The 24,378-nt window shown below is 35.3% G+C and overlaps 1 protein-coding gene across 12 annotated transcripts in view; it reads right to left on the reverse strand.

Moving 5' to 3' along the window:
• The window catches only part of PEAK1 (pseudopodium enriched atypical kinase 1), a 296,021-nt gene that overhangs the window by 125,551 nt on the left and 146,092 nt on the right, over positions 1 to 24,378 (reverse strand). For 4 of the 12 annotated variants that reach the window (XM_070573625.1, XM_070573661.1, XM_070573642.1 and 1 more), the window contains one exon: positions 8,670 to 8,780. The exons of the other annotated variants lie outside the window; for them this stretch is intronic. The gene's annotated coding sequence lies outside the window, so the exon portion shown is untranslated. The remainder of the gene's footprint in view (positions 1 to 8,669; positions 8,781 to 24,378) is intronic. 12 annotated transcript variants of the gene reach the window in all.

The following is a 24,378-nucleotide window of genomic DNA, read 5'->3' on the forward strand; positions in this document are numbered from 1 at the left end:
GTCCTTTGTTGCCCCATATGAATTTTAGGATTCTTTGTTCTATTTCTGTAAAGAATGTCATTGGGATTCTGAGTCGGATGGCGCTGAATCTGTAGATTGCTTTAGGTAGAATGGACATTTTAACTATGTTTATTCTTCCAATCCATGTACATGGAATGTCTTTCCATCTCTTTATGTCATCATCCATTTCTTTCAGAAAAGCCTTGTCATTTTCATTGTATAAGTCTTTCACTTCCTTAGTTAAATTCACCCCAAGGTATTTTATTCTTTTTGTTGCAATTGTGCATGGTATTGTGTTCTTGAGTTCTTTTTCTGTTAGTTCGTTATTAGAGAATAGAAATGCTACAGATTTATGTAAATTGATTTTATACCCTGCAACTTTGCTGTAGTTGTTGATTATTTCTAAAACTTTTCCAATGGATTCTTTGGGGTTTTCTATATATAAGATCATGTCGTCTGCAAACAGCGAGAGTTTCACTTCTTCCCTCCCTATTTGGATTCCTTTTATTTCTTTTTCTTGCCTAATTGCTCTGGCCTAAGTCTCCAGTACTATGTTAAATAAGAGTGGTGACAGAAGGCATCCTTGTCTCGTTCCTGTTTTCTGGAGGATGGCGCTCAGTTTTTGCCCATTGAGTATGATGTTGGCTGTGGGTTTGTCATATATGGCCTTTATGATGTTGAGGCAGTTCCCTCCTATCCCCATTTTGTTCAGAGTTTGTATCATAAATGGCTGTTGGATCTTGTCAAATGCTTTCTCTGCATCTATTGAGATGATCATGTGGTTTTTATTCCTCAGTTTGGTGATGTGGTGTATCATGTTGATTGATTTGCGGATGTTGAACCATCCCTGTGTCCCTGGTATGAATCCCACTTGATCATGATGTATGATCCTTTTGATGAATTGCTGAATTCAGGTTGCCAAAATTTTGTTGAAAATTTTTGCATCTATGTTCATCAGCGATATTGGCCTGTAGTTCTCCTTTTTCGTCTTTTTCGTGCTGTCCTTGTTCGGCTTTGGTATCAGCATGATGTTGGCCTCGTAGAATGTGTTAGGACGTGTTGCATCCTCCCTAATTTTTTGGAATAGCTTGAAAAGGATAGGTATTTAATCCTCTCTGAAAGTTTGGTAGAATTCCCCAGGGAAGCCATCTGGTCCTGGGGTTTTATTCTTTGGGATGCTTTTGATTGCTGTTTCAATCTCTTTCCTTGTGATTAGTCTGTTCAAATTGTCTGCTTCTTCTTGAGTGAGCTTTGGGAGATTGTAGGAGTCCAAGAATTTATCCATTTCCTCTAGGTTATCCATTTTGCTGGCATATAGTTTTTCAAAATATTCTCTTATAATCCATTGTATTTCTGTGGAGTCTGTTGTTATTTCTCCTCTTTCATTTCTGATTTTGTTTATTTGACCTTTCTCTCTTTTTTTCTTTGTAAGTCTCGCTAGGGGTTTGTCAATTTTATTTATCTTCTCAAAGAACCGGCTTTGTTTCATTGATCCTTTCTACTGCCTTTTTTGTTTCAATAGCATTTATTTCTGCTCTTTTATTATTTCGCTCCTTCTGCTGACTTTGGGCCTTGTTTGCTCTTCTTTTTCTAATTCAGTTAGGTGTAGTTTAAGATTGCTTATTTGGGATTTTTGTTGTTTGTTAAGATGTGCCTGCATTGCGATGAATTCTCCTCTTAATACAGCTTTTGCTGTATCCCATATGAGTTGGAACGGCATGTTATCATTTTCATTTGTCTCCAGGTATTTTTTTATTTCTTCTTTAATTTCTTCAATGATCCATTGCTTGTTCAATAGCAGATGGTTTAGTCTCCACATCCTTGTGCCTTGCTCAGGTTTTTCATTTTAATTAATTTCTAGCTTTATAGCTTATGATCGGAGAAGATGCTTGTTATTATTTCAATTTGTTAAAATTTGTAGAGGCTTGCATTGTTTCCCAACATATGGTCTGTTCTTCAGAATATTCCATGCACACTTAAGAAGAACGCATATTCTGCTGTTTTTGGATGGAGTGTTCTATATATGTCTATTAAGTCCAACTGTTTTAGCATTTTCTTTAGCTCCACTGTTTCCTTATTGATTTTCTGCCTGGATGATCTGTCCATTGATGTGAGTGGGGTGTTGACGTCCCCTGCTATTATTGCGTCATTTTTTTATATCTTCTTTTAGGTTTGTTAATAGCTGCTTTATGAACTTTGGTGCTCCTGTGTTGGGTGCATAGATATATATAAGCATTATTTCTTCTTGATGAAGTGTCCCTTTGATCATTATATATTGGTCCTCTATGTCTCTCTTTATCTGCCTTATCTTGAAGTCTGTTTTGTCTGATATAAGTATTGCCACACCTGCTTTCTTTTGTTTGCTATTAGCTTGGAGTATTGTCTTCCACCCCTTCACTCTGAGCCTGTGTTTGTCCTTGGGGCTGAGATGTGTTTCCTGGAGGCAACAAATTGTTGGATCTTGTTCTTTAATCCATTTTGCCACTCTGTGTCTTTTTATTGGAGAGTTCAATCTGTTTACATTGAGGGTGAGTACTGACGCATGAGAGCTTAATGCTGTCATTCTGTTGCTCGTTTTTCCAGTTTTCCTGTGTTTCCTTTGTTTCTCGTCCTGTGTGTTTTAGTCTACCCATTGAATTCTGCAATTTCTTATGCTGGGTTTCTTAGATTGTCCTTATTTATGTTTTGTGTCTCTGTTCTGTTTTTTAGTTTAATGGCTACCCTGAAGTTTGTATTCAGAATCTCATGTATAACATAGTGCATTTTCTGGTGGTCTCTTACTTCCTTAGCCTAGACTGTTTCAGTCCCTTTCCCACTCCCCTCCTAAATTATTACTTTCATCTCTTATTCCAACTTGTGTTGTGAGTTTGTGGTTAGAGTGATAAGATTGTCTTTGCTTTGGTGATTTCCTTCCCTTTATCCTAATGCTATAGTTGAATATTTGCTATCCTATTTCAATTCTAGCTATTTGTCTCCCTAATCTATGTTTTGTGACCCCTTTCTCCCTTTTTTTCTTATTTCAGGTATGAGAGCCTTCTTGAGGATTTCTTGTAGTGGAGGTCTTGTGAATAAAAATTCCCTTAGCTTTTGTTTGTCTGGAAAAGATTTAATTTCTCCCTCATATCTGAAGGATATTTTTGCTGGATAGAGTATTCTTGGCTGAAGATTTTTATCCTTTAAAGTTTTGAATGTGTCACTCCAATCTCTCCTACCTTGTAAGGTTTCTGTAGAGAAATCTGATGAAAGTCTGATGGGGCTTCCTTTGTAGGTTATTTTCTTCTGCCTTGCTGCCCTGAGTATTCTTTCTTTATCATTCAGTTTTGTGATTTTTACTACTATATGCCTTTCAGTAGGTCTTATTACATTGACAAATCTAGGAGATTTGAAAGCTTCCTCCACACACATTTCTCTCTCAATCCCTTGATTTGGGAAGGTCTCTTCCATTATTTCACTGAGCTCCATTTTCCTTTTCCACACCCTCAGGAACTCCCATGATTCTTAAGTTGCATTTTCTCATTGAGTCAGCTATTTCTCGGAGATTTTCTCCATTTTTCTTAATTCTTAGTTCTGTTTCTTCCTCTGTCCAGAGCCATGCAGCCTGTCTATCTTCGATTATGCTAATTTTCTCCTCTATGGTGTCTATATGGGCATTGAGGGCATCCGTATTCTGTTGTATCTGATCCACTGTATTTTTCATCTCTAGTATTTCTGATTGATTCTTCTTTACAGTTTCAATGTGTTTTGTGAAGTAACTCCAGAACTCATTGACTTGTTTCTCTGTATTTCCCTTTACCTCATTGAATATTTTGATGATAGCTATTTTGAACTCATCTTCACTTAGTTTACCTATTTACAAGTCCTTAGGACATACTTCTGTGTTTTTATTGTTTTTCTTGTGGAATGCAGCTTTTATAAATCGCTGGATGGTAGAGGAGTGGCTTTTGCCCATGATGCTATTATTTGGTTGCAGTTACAGCCTGTCCCCAGTAGATGGGGGTTGAGATCTGGGCGTTCTGACCCCTCCGCCTTCAGCCATGATGGTGGCAGGCAGGGGAGGAGGGGCAGTTTCTCTTGCGTGCTGACCTGGATTCAGATCAGCGGTCGCTCTCTGGTCTCCCGGGGTCCTGGCTTGATGGGGTTGCCCCACACGAAAGCTTTCCCCTGTTAGAGGGTTTCCACTGCACAGGCAGTGAGAGTCCTGGATGAACCCGGATGTGCAGCCCCTCCCCCACTCCTTCCCGCACCCACGGCAGTGATCCCAGTTTCCAGCAGAGGGAACAAAGTTCTCTCTTACCCTGTTCCAGCTCCTTCAAGGGCGGCTCCAGCCTCTCTGCCCTCTGTTGTTTGGCTGCTGTGGGTCTCTGATGATTTCTGTTATTAGGATTTTTTTTTGGTTGGAAAGCAGTTGCTCTTTTTGGTTGTAATTTGGAGGGGAGAGAGTCCCGGGTGAGCTCACGCTGCCATGTTGCTGACGTCACTCTCAAATCTCTCTCTTTCTAAGCTACTCTTTACATTATTATTAGTCACTGCTCAAAAACCTAACCCCCTTGTTAGGGTATTCAAAACTCTTCATGATTTTAACTCAACTTATTTTTCCAGTCCTATCTCTCAGTGCATTCCCTTCAACCACCATCTAATTATGAAGGACTACGTAACCATTTCCCAGACATGACGTGTATTGACCTACCTCTAAGCCTCCGGGCTATTCCTTCACCCTAGGAACAATCTTGGAGTACAAAGAACACTGCTCTGGCATTAGGAGAACTGGGTAAAACTTCCAACTCTGCCATGTGTCCTCTCTGAGTTCTATTCCTCACAGGTAAAACAGGACAAAGTACAGCCTCAGGATTAAATAAGAATGTATTTCAGAGTTCCTTATGAGTTCTACCAGGTACACAAAATACTGCCAAATTCCTCTAGATAATGGCTTTACAATTTTACAACACTACAAATACTTAGAGAGTATCCATTTCTTCACATACTTGCTACCACTGAAATATCAACTTTAAAAATTTTTGCCAATCTGGTAGATTAAAACAATTTTACTGTCTTTAAAATTAGTATTTCCCTGACTATTAGTGAGCTTGAAAATCTTTCTCAATGTTTATTGGCTATTTTCTTTTCTTTGAATTCCCTGCTCATATTCTTTGCCCATTTTCTTATTTCCTCCTTCCTTTTTCTTATTATGCATATAAATACTTGCTCTATTTTATCCATTGAAAATATGTTTTAATTCTGGTACTTATCCTTTTAACTTTTTAAAGTGCCAATTGTCATAAAGAAATTTTTATTTATATCTAAACTTAATCTTTTTAAATATGGCTTTTGAAGACCTTCCTTACTTCATGGTCATAAACACTTTCTCCTAACATTTGCAAAATGTTTCTTATATTTAGATTTTTATTACATTTAGAATTTATTTTTTTGAATGGAGTGAAGAATTTAATATATCTTTCTAAGTGCATACCTTTCATTGAATAGTCCATTCTTTAAATATTGATTTAAAATACATTTATTGTACACTTAAATTGGGAGATATACATGGGTCTGTCTCAGAATCTTTACTCTGTTATTGATGTAGTTGTCTTACCCTATGCCAGAATCACACTGTTGCATTTTATTGAGTGCTTTTTGCAGGCATTATTGAGATAACTGCACATATTTCTCCTCTAATAACCAACAAAGTATATTACACAAATAGATTTTATAATGCTGAACAATCCTTGCATTCTTGGGATAAATTCTATGTAAATAATACATTGGTGAATTCAATTTGCTAATATTTTATGATTTTTCTTTTTTAAAAATTTTATTTTTTCTACACAAACCCCCCATTACACAGTTGTATACTCTTTGTTGTGGGTCCTTCTAGTTGTGGCATGTGGGACACTGCCTCAGCGTGGTTTGATGAGCAGTGCCATGTCCGCACCCAGGATTTGAACCAACGAAACACTGGGCCGCCTGCACCAGAGTGTGCAAACTTAACCACTTGGCCATGGGGCCAGCCCCATATTTATGATTTTTTAGTACTATCTCCAGAAGTGAGACAGCCTTGTAGTTTTCTTTTTCTTTTTCTTTTTTTCTTTTCTATGTCCCTCTTTGGTTTGAGTATTAGTGTTATATTAGCATCATAAACCAGTTGGGTAGGATCCTATCTTTTGTATACAACATGCAAGTTTACATAAGATTTCTTTTAAAGCTTCCTAGAACTCACCTATAAAACCTGGGCCATTGTAGGGACAAATCTTTAAACTTATTCTCAATTTCTTCTTATTAAGTTAATCAAAGGTCTTTACCTCTTCTTGTGACAATTTGAATAAATCTTATATTTCTGAAAATTACCCACTGAACCTAGGCTTTCATATTTTATTATTATAAACTTGTACATAGAGTTCTTATAACTATACAAATTTCTGTATCTTTAGTTATGCGTCCTTTTTAATTTCTAATATTGATTAGTATCTTTTCTTTCTTTTTCAGACTTGCTAAGATTTTTTTTAATCAATCAACACTGCTGTTGGATTTCTGCTTTTATCCTTATTAATTTGGACCTTTATTTTCTTTGAATTATTTTATCATTCCTTTTGAAAATTTTTAACTCAATTATTTAATTCTTTTATTTAAGCAAATAATTTTTATACAGTGAAACATGCTTCCATAAAAATTTTAAGCAATACAAAGAGTACAAAATAGCAAGCAACAAGCCAACCAATAACCCATTACCCAGAAAGAAAAAGTGTTAACATTAGTTGAATATCATTCCACACATCTCTCTAAGCATATATGAAGGTAAACGGATAACTCCATGTCTCTAGATTTACATTTTTCCTTCCAATTCTTTGTCCTTCCTTTTAAACTGTTCTTAACTTCAAAAAGCTCTAAAATTTTCCTTTTTTCAGTGAATGCAGTGTCATCCTGCATGTCTCTGAGGATAACATATTTATTCTAAACTTCTGTTTTGCTGTCTCTATTAACTCTGATTCTTTGGGTTTTTTCTTTTGTATAGTTTGGTACCCTCCTTTATAGTATTAGTTTCTTGAAATAGTTTGTGATTTGGGGCTGTGAATTCATCTTTGTTTAGGCTTTAGAGATATCTTATTAGTCTGTGACTGATGTATGTGATTAAAGAACTATTGTCTTTAAAGGAGGGGCAAAATTTTCCAGTGGGTAATGAATATGGGGAATATTTTGGTGGTACCTATCCTTTCTGGATATTGACAACATCTGAGTACTGCTTTGGCTTTTAAAGGACCCACATGGCCTGGTTTTGTTTGACACACACCAAGGAGAAATGAAGGTGGGGAAAGGTGGATCCACATGGCTGCTTGTGCAGCAGACTAGACATAAAGCACCCCTATAGTCATTTATATCTTTCACAGTATTCCAGTCCTGTGCATGTTTTAGATTACGGTTCTTATTTGCATTCCAATCCCATTTTTAAGAGGTCCTTCATGGTTTCTGGCCAATTTTGCTCTTTTTCTTTCCTATTGCTGTTGTGTTTGATTGATACTGTATATTTTTGGGAGGGGGAGGAAAGGATTATTTTTAGGGATGTGAAGTAGCAAAGGGAGGCTTCAGCATGTTCTCAGTGTACCATCTTGCACTGGAAGTTTCAAACAGATATGTTTTGGCAGAGATAACGGACAACGTTGTACATACTTTTAAAGGAAAATATGTTCTTTCACTATACTTTCCTTTCTATTGAAGTATGATCTTATAATAGTAAGCACAGGGTGTTATCCAGTGGTTTATAACCCTAGATGCATATTATTAACCTAAGAGAGCTGCAAAAACATATTAAAGTCTAACCCCAGAAATCCTGTTTTAACTGAACTGAAGTGAGAACCACTGGCATAGTGGAAAAACTACAGGCTTAAGGACCAGACAAATCTGAGCTCAAATCACTACTGTGCACTGTGACTTTAGGCAAGAAACAATTTTTTGAGCCTTTGTTTCATCTGTAAATTGGGTTTACAAGATTGTGGTGAAGATTAGAGATAATGTAAGAAGCAAGACTAACATCAGGCACAGCAAATAGCAAATGCTTAATAATTGTTAGCTCTTCTAAAGCCATTTATAAGTAAGCAGACAAAAAAACATGGCATTAAAAAAGAGATCAAGTAAAACAGGACGTCCTTTCATAAAATCTTACAATGACTAAAATTTAATTCCAAATGTCACAAAATTGTTCATTGGAGTTGACAATCATTGCCAGATATTCCAAGCTGAGAGAGACTGTGGACTTTACAGAGTGTTCCTGTCACATTTCATTGTATCCCCTGGGCTCTTTTAACATTCTTACTTCAGTGCATTTCATTTCAAAGGACAACTCTCTAGGCTATTACAAGGTTTCTGAGCCATTCTTCAATCCTACATTTCAATATCTGAGAGTAAAAACAGCTAATAATAATGGCAGCCTGGTTATATGTTTCTATTTGCACTCATTCAAATATTTTCTGAGAAATAGATGGGCATTTTGAAGTTGCAGGAAATGAGCAGAATAACTAGAAAGCTGTGGGACCCAGGAATTAAAGCAACTTTAGTGTCCCTGATGCATGAAACAATCTAATCCTAATTATAGCCAGCTGGAGACAGCTCCATTTTCAGGGATGCTAAGATCATTAGCCAAACACAATGATACCAATTTGCTGATAAGTAAATGTGCATACCTTTATCATTTGTATCATTCAGAAGAACAAGTATGCCACTTGCCATAACATAACTTCCTGAATTCTTTAAAAAGTTTAAACTCATGTCCAAATACAGCTACAATTATTCACCTATCGACAACAGAGAAAAATTATTTTCTTTCAGTTCTTCAAATTGTTTAAATGTTCATAAATTATTAATGTTCATATACATTACAAAATAGGTCTTAATTTTTCAAATCTTTACTATAAAAGTAGATCCACAGCAGTACTAACAGTCAAATTGATAATAACAACTTAATTTAGAGGCCTACACTAAACATTAAGAAGTCCTGACTCCTGCTGTACTGAATATACATTTACATGGTAAATTATCTGACATTGATTTTTAATATATGAGACTCCCTCAAAAACAAATTCTATGGCCAATAAGCACACAGAAGTGTTCAGAGTCACTAGTCATCAGTGAAAAGCAAATTAAAATTCCAACAAAATACCACTACAAACTGACTAGAATGGCTAAAATGATACATTGTAACAATACCAAATTCTGTAAAGGATGTGAAGTAACTGGAACCCTAATATCTTAAACGTAAGAGTGAAAAACACAATCAAGGACATTTATGCAAAACCAATAGCTAACATTATATTCAATGGTGAAAGACTGAAAGATTTCCCCCTAAGATCAAGAACAAGACAAGGATTCCCACTTTCACCACTGCTGTTCAACATTGTCCTGGACATTCTAGCCAGAGCAATTAGGCAAGAAAAAAATAAAAGCCATGCAAACTGAAAAGGAAGAACTGAAATTATCTTTACTCACAGATCACATGATCTGATAGAAAAAAAATTCTAAAGAACACACACACGAAAAACTACTGGAGTTAATAAAAGAATGTAGCACAGTTGCAGGATACAAGATCAACACACAAAAATCAGTTGTATTTCTATACACTAAAAATGAACAAGTTGAAAATGAAATTAAGAGAACAATTCCATCTACGATAGCATAAAAAAGAATAAAATACTTAGGAATAAATTTAACCAAGGAGGTGCAAGACTGTACAATAACAACCACAAAACATTACTGAGAAAAATTAAAGGAAATCTAAATAAATGGAAAGACATCTCATGTTCACGGATTGGAAAACTTAATACGGTTAGGATGTCAACATTCCCCAAATTGATTTGGTGGTTCAATGCAATCCCAATCAAAATCTTAACTGCCCTTTATGTATAAATTGACAAGCTGACTGTAAAATTCATATGGATTCTCAAGGGACCCTGAATAACCAAGACAATCCTGAAAAAGAGAAACAAAGTTGGAAGACTCATACTCTTCAAATTCAAAACTTATTACAAAGCTACAGTAATCAAAACAGTGTGGTACTGCCATAAGGACAGACAAAGGGAATAGAATTGGGAGTCCAGAAATAAACCCAGCCATGGTCAACTCAGTTTTGACAAGGGTGCCAAGACCATTCAATGGGGAAAAGAATAGTCTCTTCAAAAAATAGTGCTGGTACAATTAATATCAACACGTAAAAGAATGAAGCTGGACCCCTACCTCATATTATATGCAAAAATTAACTCAAAATGCATCAATGACCCAAATGTAAGCCCTAAAACTATAAAATTTTTAGAAGAAAACAGAGGAAAACTTCATTATTTTGGACTTGGCAATTGATGCTTAGATATGACACCAAAAGCACAAGCAACAAAAGAAAATATACATATATTAGGCTCCATCAAAATTAAAAACTTTTGTGCATCAAAAGACACTTCTAAGAAAGTGAAAAGACAACCTACAGAATGGGAGAAAATATTTGGAAATCATGTATGTAATAAAAGGCTTGTATCCAGGATATATAAAGAAAGAACTCTCATAATTCAACAACAAAAAGACAAGTAACCCAATTTAAAAATGGGCAAAGGACTTGAATCCACTCCTCCAAAACAGACACAAAATGGCCAAAAAGCAAATGAAAAGGTGCTCACTGTCATCAGTCATAAGTAAAATGCAAATCAAAATCACAATGAGATACCACTTTAATCCACTAGGATGGCCATAATCATAAGAACAAAAAATAACAAGGATTGGTGATGATGTGGGTCTCACACATTGCTGATGGGAATGTAAAATGGTATAGCCACTGTGGAAAACAGTGTGGCAGTTCCTCACAATGTTAAACATAGACTTACAATACAACCCAGCAATTCTACTGCTAGGTATATACCCCAAAGAACCAAAAAGAGGGACTCAAACAGATACTTGTATGTGAATGTTCATAGTGGCATTATTCACAACAGCCAAAAGGTGGAAGCAACTCAAGTGTCTACTGAAAGATGAATGGGTAAACAAAATGTGGTAAATACATATGATGAAATATCATTCAGCCATAAAAATGAATGAAGTACTGAAACACGGTACAACATGGATGAAACTCAAAAACATCATGCTAATTTAAGGAAGCCAGACACAAAAGGCCTCATATTGTATGATTCCATTTATATGAAATATAGAGAACAGGTAAAACCATACAAATAGAAAGCAGAATAGGAGTTGACATAGGCTGGGGGAGCATGGGAATGGAGAATGACTGCTTAAAGGATAAGAGGTTTCCTTTTGGGGTGATGAAAATGTTTTGCAACTTGACAGAAGTGGTGGTTGCACAACATAGTGAAGGTACTAAATGCCATTGAATTGTGGCTTTAACACGGTTAACTTTATGTTAAGTCAATTTTATCTCAATAAAAATAAATAAATGATTAAGAAAAAATTCTGGTGCCTCTTACTAGCAAAGTTATTATAACTATTCTGGGTCTTGCTCAAAGAGGACACACAGCAAAAAAGATTCAGAAATTACAAGAAGCAAACGATTACAGTTGCATTACAAAAAATTATCTTTTATTTCACTTAGGAAAATATAAGACGAAATACCCTGAGGGATAAACAACCAGTAATCATAAATATTGTTCTGCTTAGTTTTCTATAGAATTACTGTTATAGAACTTTTGGTCAGACACACAATTTTTCTTGGCTCCAAAACTCCACTATAGGAAAAGTAAACAGTAAACAAGAGAGGAGACAATATCATTTGAGAGTTGTCAATGAAATTTTAGAAGCTGGAAAGTAGATGAACAGGTTCAAGTATTTGCTCAAATATCCCCTCCTCAATGAGTCCTATCCTTACCAACCTATTTAAAAAATTCAACCTCTACCCTGTCTACTACTTCCAATCTCACTATCATACTATACTTTTGCAGAGAGAAGATTACTAATGGGTAATGTAAGTTATTAGGTTTATTGTTGACATTTGTTTCCCCCCACTAGAATATATGCTCCATGAAGGTAGGTATTTTTGTCTGTTTTATTCCTTAATGAATCCTCAGTGCCTGTAACTGTGCTTAGCACATTATGAGTACTAAATAACTATCTGAGAGAATGAAGTAAATTAGCAGACCAAAGGAAACTAAACGCTAAGTGCCTGGGGAGGGAAGAGGAAGAGGAAGAAACCAGTAAGAATCATGTCATGTCTTAGGTAACAGAATTTGCAGGCAAGGACTTGTTGTAGGAATGAAAATAGGAGACTGCTTGAACGTTATTAATAACTCAGAGCCCAGAGACTCATAATATTCAAAATGCCCAGGATATTCAAAATTACTTGACATATGAAGAACCCCATGGGAAAAGACAATCAACAGATGCCAATGTTAAGATATCACAGATATTTCTGACAAAGACATTAAAGTGGCTATTAAAAAAAAAAACAACTTGAAAATGTAAGGGTAAAACCTCTTGAATCAAATGGAAAGCCAGAAAGTCCCAGCAAAGAAATGGAAGATATGAAGAACAACCAAATGGAAGTTTTGGAATTGAAAAATACATTTTAAATTTAAAAACTCACTAGGAGGGCTCCAAAGTAGATGATAAAGGAAATAGTCAGTGAACTTGAGGATAGTTCAATAGAAATTATACAATCTGAACAATAGAGAGAAATAAATTTGAGGAATAAAAATTGAAGAGAGCCTCAGGGACCTGTGGAAAAATAACCAAACGTCTAGCATCGATGTTACTGGAGGCCCATGAGGAAAGGAAACAGATTATGGTGCTATTATGGTGCTAAAAAAATAGTGGAAGAAATGATGTCTGAAACTTCCCAAATTTGGTAAAAGACATAAACCTATGGATTAAAAAAGCTCAGTGAACTCAACAAAGGATAAGCTCAAAGAAATCCACACCAGGACATCATAATCAACTGGTGAAAACTAAAGACAGAAACACAGCTTGAAACCAGTCAAAGAAAAACAATACCCTTACAGAATTGATTTGAATGACTATAGATTTCTCATCAGGAATTGGGGAAGGCCAGTAGGAAGTGGCACAATATTTTAAAAGTGCTGAAAGAAAAGAACTGTCAACCATGAATTCTATATTCAACAAAAACGTACTTCAGGTATAAATGTCAAATAAAGAAACTTTAGATAAAGGAGAACAAGAGAAAAGGCTGCCAGCAGATACGCTATAAAAGAACTGCTTTTTCTGTTGTTCAGGCAAAGAGAAATGCTATCACAAGGAAATCTGGAAGATTAGGAATAAAGAATGAGAAAGAGAAATGATAAATACCTGGATAAACATAACAAACTATTTTTGTCTCAAGTTCTTTAAAATATGTTTGACAGCTGAAAGCAAAAAATTATAATATTGTCTGATATTTTCAATACATGGAGTATAATATATAAGGGAAACATAAAGAGGGAAAAGATACAGCCAGTTATATGGTCATACAGCTTCTACATTTTACTTGAAGTGGTAAAATATTGAGTCTAAGTGGATATAAGAAGTTTAGTATGTACATTGTAATCCCTAGAGCATCCACCAAAAAATTTTTTTACAAAGATGTAGTAAAAAACACAATACATATATTAAATGGAATATCAAAAGATGTTCAAACAAGGCAGAGAAGGGAAAACGGAATGAAAAACAGAGGGAACCAACAGAAAATAAATGGCAGATGTAAATTCAAATATGTCAATTACATTAAATGCAAATAGTATAAACATGCCACTTAAAAGAGATAATCAGAATAGATTTAAAAAATCATGACCCAATTATTTGGTATGTACAAGAAACTCACTTCAAATTTAATGATATAGGTAGGTTAAAAGGAAAAAGATATAATATGAAAACACTAATCAAAATAAAACTGGAGTGGTTATATTATCAAGTAGACTTCAGAGTAAAGAGAATTAACAAGGATAAAGAGGAACCTATATAATGATGAAAATGTCAATTCACCAAGAAGGCTTAACAACTCAAATGTGTATAAACCTAACAACAGAGAGTCAAAATACAAGAAGCAAAAATTGACAGATCTGAATGGAGAAACAGACAAACCTACAGTTACAGTTGAAAACTTCAACACTACTCCCTCAGTAAACAATAGTGGATAAAAAAAATCAGCAAGGATATAGAAGAGCTAAACAACACCATCCACCAAATTAATCTAATTGACATTTACAGAACACTTCATCCAACAACAGTATAATATACTTTTCAAGTACATTCACCAGATACACCATCACCCAGGTCATAAAAGAAAACTTAAGAAATTTAAAAGAATAGAAATCATAAAGAATGTTTTCTGACCATAAAAACAGACATTAATAACAGAAAGGTAACAAGAAAATCTCGAAACACTTGGAAAGTGTCTAAACAAATAATCCATGATTCAAGAGAAAGATTCAAGGGAAATTAGAAAATATTTTGAACTGAACAAAAATAAATTACAAACTTTCAAAATTTGTGGGAGGTAGTTAAAGCAGTGCTTATAGGGAAACTTACAGTATTAAACACTTTTATTACAAAAGAAAAGTCTGAAACCAATAATCTAATAATCTAAGATTCCACCATGAAAAAACTAGAATAAGACCAAAATAAACCCAAAGCATGCAGAAGTAAGAAAATAATAAAGATAAGCATAGAAATAACTGAAATAGAAAAGAGAAAAACAATAAAACCTAAAGCTATTTTTTTTTTGGTGAGGAAGATTGGCCCATAGCTAACATCTGTGCCAATATTCCTCTATTTTGTATGTAAGATGCCACCACAGTATGGCTTAATGAGCGGTGTGTAGGTCCACGCCCAGGATCTGAACCTACAAACACCAGGCCACCCAAGTGGAGAACACAAACTTAACCACTACACCACCACGCTGGCTCCTAAAGCTGATTCTTTGAAAAGATTAATAAAATTGATACATCTCTAGCAAGACTGACAAATAAAAGAGACAGGACACAAATTACCAATATCAGGAATGAAAGATGAGATATCACTACAGACCTTGCAGATATTAAGAAAAGATAAAAAGGGAAGACTAGAAACAACTCTACACACATAAATTTGACAAGTTAGATAAAATCAATCAATCCCTTGAAAATCACAAGCTACCAAGACTCACCTCAGATGACACAGATAGCCCCGTAACTATGAAAGAAAGCGAATTTGTAGTTGAAAGCCTTCCTTGAACACATACACACCCCTCCAGGACTAAACGGTTTCACTGTCAAATTCTACCAAACATTTAAAGAACAAATAGCAGCAATTTTGGAGCAGCAATTTTGGACAATCTAGTCTAGAAAACAGAAGAGGAGGGAATACCTCCAACTCATTTTATGAGATCTACTTCCCCCTGATGCCAAAACCAGGCAAAACAGTATGAAAAAAAAATTTCAATCAATCAAGACTAGACCCATATCTCTCATGAAAATAAATATAAAAGCCTTCAACAAAATGTTAGAAAATCAAATCCAACAATACATGAAAAGAATAATGAACCATAAACAAGTGGGGTTCATTCTAGGAATGTAAGTCAAATTCAATATTCAAAAATTAATCAATGCAATCCACCATGCTAACAGCCCAAAGAAGAAAATCTAGTCATACCAACTGATATAAAAAATTTATTTGACAAAATCCAACACCCATTCATAATGAAAACTCTCAGCCAACCAGGAATAGAAGAGAACTTCTTCCACATGTTTAAAGGGCATATATGAAAACCTACAGCTAACATTGTAGTGAAAAACTGAACACTTTCCCCCCACAGTAGGGAACTAGGCAAGGATGTACACTCAGTATTATCCTGGAAGTCCTAGATAGTGCAAATAAGGCAAGAAAAAGACACAGATTGGAAAGGAAGAACTAAAACTGTGCCAATTTGCAGATGACACTGAAGTTGTGTACACAGAAAATCCCAAAGAATCTACAAAAAATCTCTTAGAATTAGTAAGTGAGTATTGGAAGGTTGCAGGATACAGGTCAACACACAAAAATCAACTGCATTTCTACATACAAGCAATACACAAATGGGTACTAAAAATTTTAAAAAATACCTTTTAGAACAGCTCTAGAAAAAAGAATAAAAACGAAATCCTTTGGTATAAATCTAAGAATACAGGTACAGCAGCTGTATGCTAAGAACTATAAAACATGAATGGAAGAAATTAAGGACTTACATAAATGGAGACATACTATGTTCATTGGTTGGAAGAGCAAACATAGTAAAAATGTCAATTTTCCCCAGAATGATCTACAGATTTAATATAATTCCAATCAAAATTCTGTTTTTTTTCTACTGAACAATATACCATGAAAATTTTCCCATATCAATAAACATTCTTTTATAACATCATTTTAAATGGCAGTATATTCTTTCATTTTCTAGATTTACCCTAAAATCAGTTATCCATTTCTTTATATTTTGATGTTTAAGTTGTTCCAGATTTTCTCTAGTATAAATATGCTTTAGTGAACACCCTCCTAATTTAATCCTTGCAAATATCTTTATCTCCTTAAGTTATATAGGTACATAGATTTTAAAAACTTTTGATATACATTTGTCAAAATGCCCTCAGAAAGGTCTTTTATTTTTAAATTTTGACTCAAAATTTACTTCCTCTGCAAAACTTTCTCTGATTAGCCCTTTCCTATTGTTCTATCTGTGTAACTCTTTGGTCTCAATAAATTAGTTATATTTATTGAAACTTATAAGCAGTTACTGCTTTAATAAGACATTAAGCCTCTAGGCTATTTGCTTACAAAGTACATAATATGTCTTAGAGGAAATCTAAGAGAGGAGAAAATACACAGAGTATTGATAAACTTATGGGCTATAAAATGGCCAAGAAAGGTGGCATAAAAAAATGAGGTGTTGGAATTAAGTGGGTAACTCTAATTTCCAGGAATGGAGCATATTCTAATCATTTTTATATTTTCCTATTGTTCTGGTTTGTAAGCCCATTAAAACCCCGTGGCTGCAGGTAGGGTTTTTGCATTGTCTATATTATCTTCGGAATTAGTGAAAAAAGTTCAAGTTCTGGAAAATTTTGTCAAATTTTCCATATCCTCAAAATTCATATATGCCCTCTCTAGATTTCTGTCATGACTCACTTATAAAGCATGAAATTGAATGCTGATGTCTTGTGAGTGAAAAGGGTAATAACAACTCAGCAGCACTGCCTATTGTGTTTTATTCTACTTGTAAAAAGAAATCACATACATTAAAATAAGACTAAAGTCTCAAACTGCATTTTCAGAATTTGACATTACTGCCAAACAATTAGCTAGTACTAATTAGGTCCAACATTGTGAATGTTTCATTAAGAAAATATTAATTAGCTCTGTTAATTATGAATGTCACAGGAAAGCCCAGCTACTGGCACTCTGATCGTGCTGTTATTTGTTTTTAGGAATCATTTGCTGAGAATCGTTTCCTCTAGTTTTATTTCTATGCTTCAAATATATAAGCTTAAAACATGGTGGCTCCTCGTATTGCCTGTTTCCTGCAAATATTAACCAAATATGTTAAAGCAGGAGCATATTTTACATAACCACATATGTCAGACTAAATTTGAGCCAAGAAGGAGAACGAATGCAACTCACATCTGATTTATATTTGGCAAATATACAGATATAAGCTTCTGGTTTGAATGCCTACATGCTATTTCCATGGCAACTGCACAAACATTTTCCTCATAACACACAGCCATCTTCATTCTTTACATCCCATTATTTATTTTTTCCACTCTCAGGGGAAAATCTAATTTATTCCCCAGGATAAATCAATCAATGATTTTCTTAATCAGTGGCATTTGAAGAGTAGGAGGCACAGTTCTTTTTATGGAAAAGCAATTTCCACCAACGCTCTTGCTATGTGATATAAGACTGGGGGAGAATAAAAGTAGTACTCGCTTTAAGGAAAGTGTGAGAAGTTGCAATGAATAATTCTTCAAAGAGAGATGGGAATGTGCATTAGAAACCTGCAGAAGGTTGGCCAAAGTGATCACACACAACTCCAACTTCTCTTTTCCACATGCGTGAAGTACTAGGGAGACTCCTTTGTGGGGGGAAAAAGTGATCCTTCATTCCTACAGAGCTTTGGCAGTCTCTGAAAAAACTCCTTTGCTGCTTTCCTTGTGTGATAGAGCTTGTACAGAATGGTCTGTGACTAGAGGCAAGAGAAAGACTACTCCCTTTAAAGCAGATCCAATGACAGTTAAAAGGAAGGATAAAAGGAAACCACATCAGATTCCTTTGCTTTCTCTATTATTTGAGCCTGAGGTAACTAATACAGATTCAAATGGCAGCAGATGGAAGAGATCCCTTATTGGATTTTAGCTGACTATCAAATCAACAACAATTTCTCAAAGTCCTCAAAGAGACATTGGACTGGGACCGGCCCTGGTGCCAAGTGGTTAAGTTCGTGCGCTCCACTTTGGTAGCCTAGGCTTTCACTGGTGGGATCCTGGACACGGACATGGCACTGTTCATCAAGCCATGCTGAGGCGGCATCCCACATGCCACAACTAGAAGGACCCACAACCAAAAATACACAACTATGTACCGGGCGAGCTTTGGGGAGAAAAAGGACAAATAAACTCTTAAAAAAAAAAAGAGAGACAGTAGATCAACTAACACTCTTCAGTGCACTCAGCTCAGTGGACTAGCAGGGGAAACCCATTCGGGATTATATTAGCTGCTCCCCCACTCTGGGCTTCCCTGGCACCACTATGGTAGCACTTACTGTTTTGTTATTGTTTATATATGATTCCCTCAAGGACTTTTCTAATGCCCCTCCAATCCAACACAGTGCTCTGTGAATAGCAGAGTGCTTATTAAGCTAGTGGATTAAATAAATCTTTACTTATTTATCATGTATACACATTTTCTACAGTACATAATGCTCCTCAGTCCCAAATGATTAAACTGTCCTGCAATAATTCCCTATATCATTTTGATGTTTCAATTTTCATGGGAGTCTTATTACTTCCTCTGCTTCTACAAGGTGGATCCTTTCTCTCATTTATCTCTAAGGCCTAGGTCAAGGTACAGTCCAAGGACCTTTTGCTTCCTTTTGGTTTTGTTTTTAAATGTTCTAGTACCATTTGTTGAAAAGCCTAATCTTTTTTCATTGGATTGCTTCTGCATGTTTGTCAAAAATCAACTGACCATATAAGTATAGGTCTATTTTTGGACTGTTTATTCTTTTCCATGGATCTATGTGTCTATTATTTTAACAATAATATAATAATACACTGTTTGATTACTGCAGTTGTATCCTAAGTAATGATATCAGGTAGTCTGAGTCCTCCAACTCTGTTCCTGAGAGAGAACAATTGAAAAATTGTTCAAAATTGTTTTGGCTTTTCTAATTCTCTTGCCTTTCTGAATAAATTTTAGAAACAGCTTTGTCAACTGACAAAACAATTCCTGCTGGAATTTTGATAGGGATTTCATTCAATCTATAGAACAATTTGGGAGAACTGACATCTTAACAATATTGACTCTTCCAATAGTTGAGGACAGTATCATTCTCCATTTAGTGAGACCCTCTTTGATTTCTTTCATCAGTGCTTTGTAGGTTTCCAGTGCACAGATGTTGCACATATTTTATTTGATTTATACCCATATTTCATAATAATAGCACTATTATAAATGGTGGTTTTAAAAATTTCAACTTCCAATTATTAATTACTAGTATATAGAACTAAGATTTATTTTTATACAATGACTTTGTATTCTGTGACTTTGATAAATTTGCTTAGTAGTACTAACAGACTTTTGGGGTGGAAGCTTTGGGATTTTCTACATAGAAAATTATTTCATTTGCAACTAGAGTTTTATTTCTTCCTGTTCAAACTGCATTCCTTTTATATTCTTTTCTCTTCCTTTACAGAACTGGCTATGACCTCCAGTACAAAGGTGACAACCTTCTTTTGTTCCCATATTAGGAAGAAAGCATTCAGTTTTTCATCATGAAGTATGATATTAGCTGTAGGATATTTACATTTGCCTTTTATCAGGTTAAGGAAATTCTTTCTATTCCTAGTTTGCTGAGAGTTCTTTATCATGAATTGACGCAGTATCTAACTATTGAGATAATCGTTTTTTTCCTTTTAGTTTACTCATATGTGAATTGTACTGATTCATTTTTGAAGATTAAAACAACCTTCTATTCCCAGGATAAAGCCTACTTAGTTATAACGTATTATCTGTTCTACATATTGCTAGTTTTGATTTGCTAATATTTTGTATAGGATTTTTGTCTATGTCTGTAGTTAGTTGTCAATCTTGTAGTCTTTAGCTTGTTTTTGTCTTTGAGGAAGATCAGCCCTGAGCTAACATCTGCCAATCCTCCTCTTTCTGGCCCTGAGCTAACATCCGTGCCCATCTTCCTCCACTTTATATGTGGGACACCTGCCACAGCATGGCTTGATGACCGGTGCCATGTCCGTACCCGGGATTGGAACCAGCAGACCCCAGGCCACCAAAGTGGAACGTGTGCACTTGACTGCTGCGCTAACAGGCCAGCCCCTGGCTTGTTTTGATATTCAGGATAATATTGACTTTATAAAATGAGTTGGGAACTGCTCTTTCTATTTCCTGGCTGAGTGTGTGTAGAATTGGTATTCTTCCTTAAATGTTCGGTAAGATTTTCCAGGAAAGGCATCTGGGCCTGGAGTTTGCTTTAGTGGAAAGTTTTAAACTCCAAATTCAATTTCTTTAATACATTTGGACTATCCAGATAATCTGTTTTTTGAGAGCTTCAATAGTTTGGGTCTTTCAACAAATTTTTCCATTTAAGTTTTTGAATTTATGGGCTTAAAGTTTTGTTCATATCTTGATGGACTTTTGGGTTGTTTCCACCTTTTGGCTATTGTGAATAGTGCTGCTAAGAACATTTGTGTACAAATATTTGTTTGAGATCTTGTTTTCAATTCATATGCTAATTCTATGTTTAACTTTTTGAGAGATCATCTAAGTTTTTCACAGCAGCTGAAACATTTCACATTCCCACCAGCAACGTATGAAGGTTCCAATTTCTCCACATCCTTGCCAACACTTGCCATTTTCCTTTTTTCTGGTTATAGCCATCCTTGTGGATGTGGTGCGGTATCTCATTGTGGTTGGCATCTTTTTTTTTTTCCTTAACTTTGACACTTGCCTCATGATTTTGGGATGGTGTGCATGAGAATCCAGGAGTCCAGGTGATTTCCATCCTTGGCAGATGGGCAGTGGGGTGTAGAAAAAAATAATAGTTAAGAAAAGTATCTGGAACTAAAGATACTGACCGTGTATTTCCCAATTTTGCAACTAAACAAAGCATCTGTGTTGTTTCCTTTTAAACATTCCTCATGTGAAATTTACCTGTGTGTTAACACCAGTTATACAATGGCCATTACATATCATCGGAGAGTACTATAGTACCAGAATGTTTCATGTTTTCCTTCCTTTCTATCTGCCAAACAAATGGAAGGAAACAAAAGGTGGGCCTGACTCCAAGAAGAATGGGTTTCTTAGGGATCAAGTTTCCTTTCATTTTTACAATTTGGCATTTTCAGATAAGCTTTCCTGTGACCATATGCCAGAATTGTTAATCTTCAAAATGTACGAGCCAGAATGATCATACTAATTTTTTTCCTCCATTATTCTGTTGCTACTACATGGGGACAATTACTTCAGATTTAAAGTACCAGTGGGATTGGGAATAACTGGTTTGTCTTTTACAGGCAAGCATTGTTTCAGATTTCCAGTTTTTCACTGTTAGAAGAATGTGGTGGGTGAATTTCCCTTCTATTAACAGAAACAAGGAAGCTCTTTGCATTTATTATGCTCTTCAAACATTTCATATGGTTAGTGGTATTCCAGTTGATTGTCATTAACTTAAAACATCTATTGCTAATTACAATTGGCACAATGACACAAAATGTGTTCTCAACACCCACAGTAATCCTCTCCTTCAAAACTGCTGCAGATTCCTATCTCTACCTGCATCATCCCACATGCCAGGGCCAAGCTCTTGGTGAAAGGAATTCTAAGCTCTTCTCAAAGTCCAGACAAACATCCTCTTCCTGGTTCATTTCATCATGAGGTTTTCAGAGGTTAATTCTTCCCACACAGCATGACTGGCTTCTTACTATATTGTAATGGGAGAATTTCTAACACATGATACAGTCACTTCTTGGTCATTTGACTCTACTAGAGAATATTTCTGCTACAATTATCTCAGAAGAAAAGAATTTTTAAAATCTAATGTTAGAGGAGATGTAAGCCTACAGAAATAATTGTTTTTCCAATGAAAATCTTAAAAAATATATTTGAAAATCTACAGAATGATGGAATTACATTCTTCCAAAACACAATGCAGATTTAACAAGAAGTCAGTGGTACTTTAGGTAGCAAGAGGAGAACACAAGAGAACAAAACAATAACGCAACAGCAAATCTCCACTACTGACCAGAGTATATTACCTACTCTTCTGTGCTCTATTTTATTTTGAGCTCATATGAAAAAACACAATTAAATTAATATTGCATTTTAATTAAAGATGCAAAATGTACATGTAGTATATCATCATTTGTACTATATATTGTTTATGAACACATGCAAAAGAATATATTTTCACCAACATCATAAAGCATTTTCTCTGGAGAAGGAAGGATAGGAATGAGATTGGAGAGTGATACAAAGAGGATTTCAACTGTTTCTAATTTGTTTCACTTCTTTTAGCAAGGATGACAAAATGTCAGCATTCAATTAATTCTTGGTGGTGAGATAATAGATATTTGTTATTCTGAATTCTTCTGAGGAAGAACTTTCTTTCTTGGAGTAAAGTAATATCTGACCAAAATACATTTTGATCTGTATAGTTTGAAAGAATACTTGAAGTGATACTGTAATTTCTGAGTGATATCGAGCAAGCACATTTGCCTCTAAGAGCTTCCATTTCCTTTTGTGTAAAGCAAGAGTGTCGAAATAAAATATCTTGGATAAACTCTTCAACTTTAAAGGTCTATGACTTTTTTTTCCCTAGAGGACGTAAGTATATCTCTGCACATGTTATTCCCTTTGCCTAGAATTCTTTTCCTCTAGCTTGTTCCCGGGCAGTAAACTCCTATGTATCCAGTAACACTCAGCACAAAGGATACCTTTGTGCTTTGGGAAGCCTTCCTTCACCCTTCCCTTGCAGGGAAAAGTACCAGCACAGCTCTCTGCTCATACTTCCATTAAGTACTTGATACACTGATGTATCTGTCTATTTATATATAGTAAGCCACTGAGGACAGGACCTGTACTGTATCCTTCTTTGTATCCTCTACCACAGTGACATGTTTACAGCCAAGAGAGATATAATAAATGCAAACCATTTAAACCAATGTTAGCATAAAGTGAATTAAAATTTTTTCACCTTTTGCAAATATTATTTTTCCCAAGTAAATGTATGATGAATGAATGAATGAATCAGTATATAAAATGGCATGAAATTCACTTCATCAGTCAGGTAGGTTGATCGTCCCGCTACGTTGACGGTAGGAGCATAACCCAGAAGATCTCTCAACATTCTCTCCAAAAGAATCCACAGAATCCTTTTGAATTTTATGGCCTTGGTTTAGAAAGCAAGGATGAGATAACTTTTCTTGTTCTGCTTTTGCTTTTCTTCATATTATGCAGCTTTTTAAGGGGACACGAAACACTTCTTACTTTAAAAATCTCAGAATATTAAGATACAATAAACGTTGGACTGAAAAACTGTTATAAATAAGTAAAACATTTGATCATATATATTTGGATATTATGCAATTGACTGCAACAGTTCATTCAAACCCTGTTCTCAAAGGAAGCCTCACTACAGTTCTTATGGTGGAGGAGGAATAGTGGAAGTGAGAGAGAACTTAGGGGAAAATAGCAAGCAATGCCTCCCAGAAACCCAAGGAAGCAGGAGGGTGGATCTCAGCACCCCTAATACTCTCTTGGGCCAATCTCCTCAGATTAGGCTCATGAAACAATTGCTAACAGGGAGATTCTTGGAATCAGTGCCATCGTCCTGCAAGTCTGCCTGCCAGCCACAAGACCCAGAAATGTCCTCAACAATATGTAAGCCAAAGTAGACAACTGCCATCAGATGGAATAGGAAGAATTTGGAACTCAAAGCTGCACCCTGAGAACTCCTCACTGGTATCTACATAGCTTACTCCAGTCATTTCATTAAGCCAGAAGCAACATGACTTTGTATTTTACAGGACTGAATTTTTTGGACCACACTGATTAATTATGATAGGGTTACTTTTTTAACTTTTCATTTTGAAATAGAAATTCATAGGAAGTTGCAAAGATAGGACAGAGAGGCCCCATAAACCCTTTAACAAAATGCCCCAATAATCACATCTT

Source organism: Equus przewalskii, chromosome 1, assembly GCF_037783145.1.
Source record: "Equus przewalskii isolate Varuska chromosome 1, EquPr2, whole genome shotgun sequence".
Classification (NCBI taxonomy): domain Eukaryota; kingdom Metazoa; phylum Chordata; class Mammalia; order Perissodactyla; family Equidae; genus Equus; species Equus przewalskii.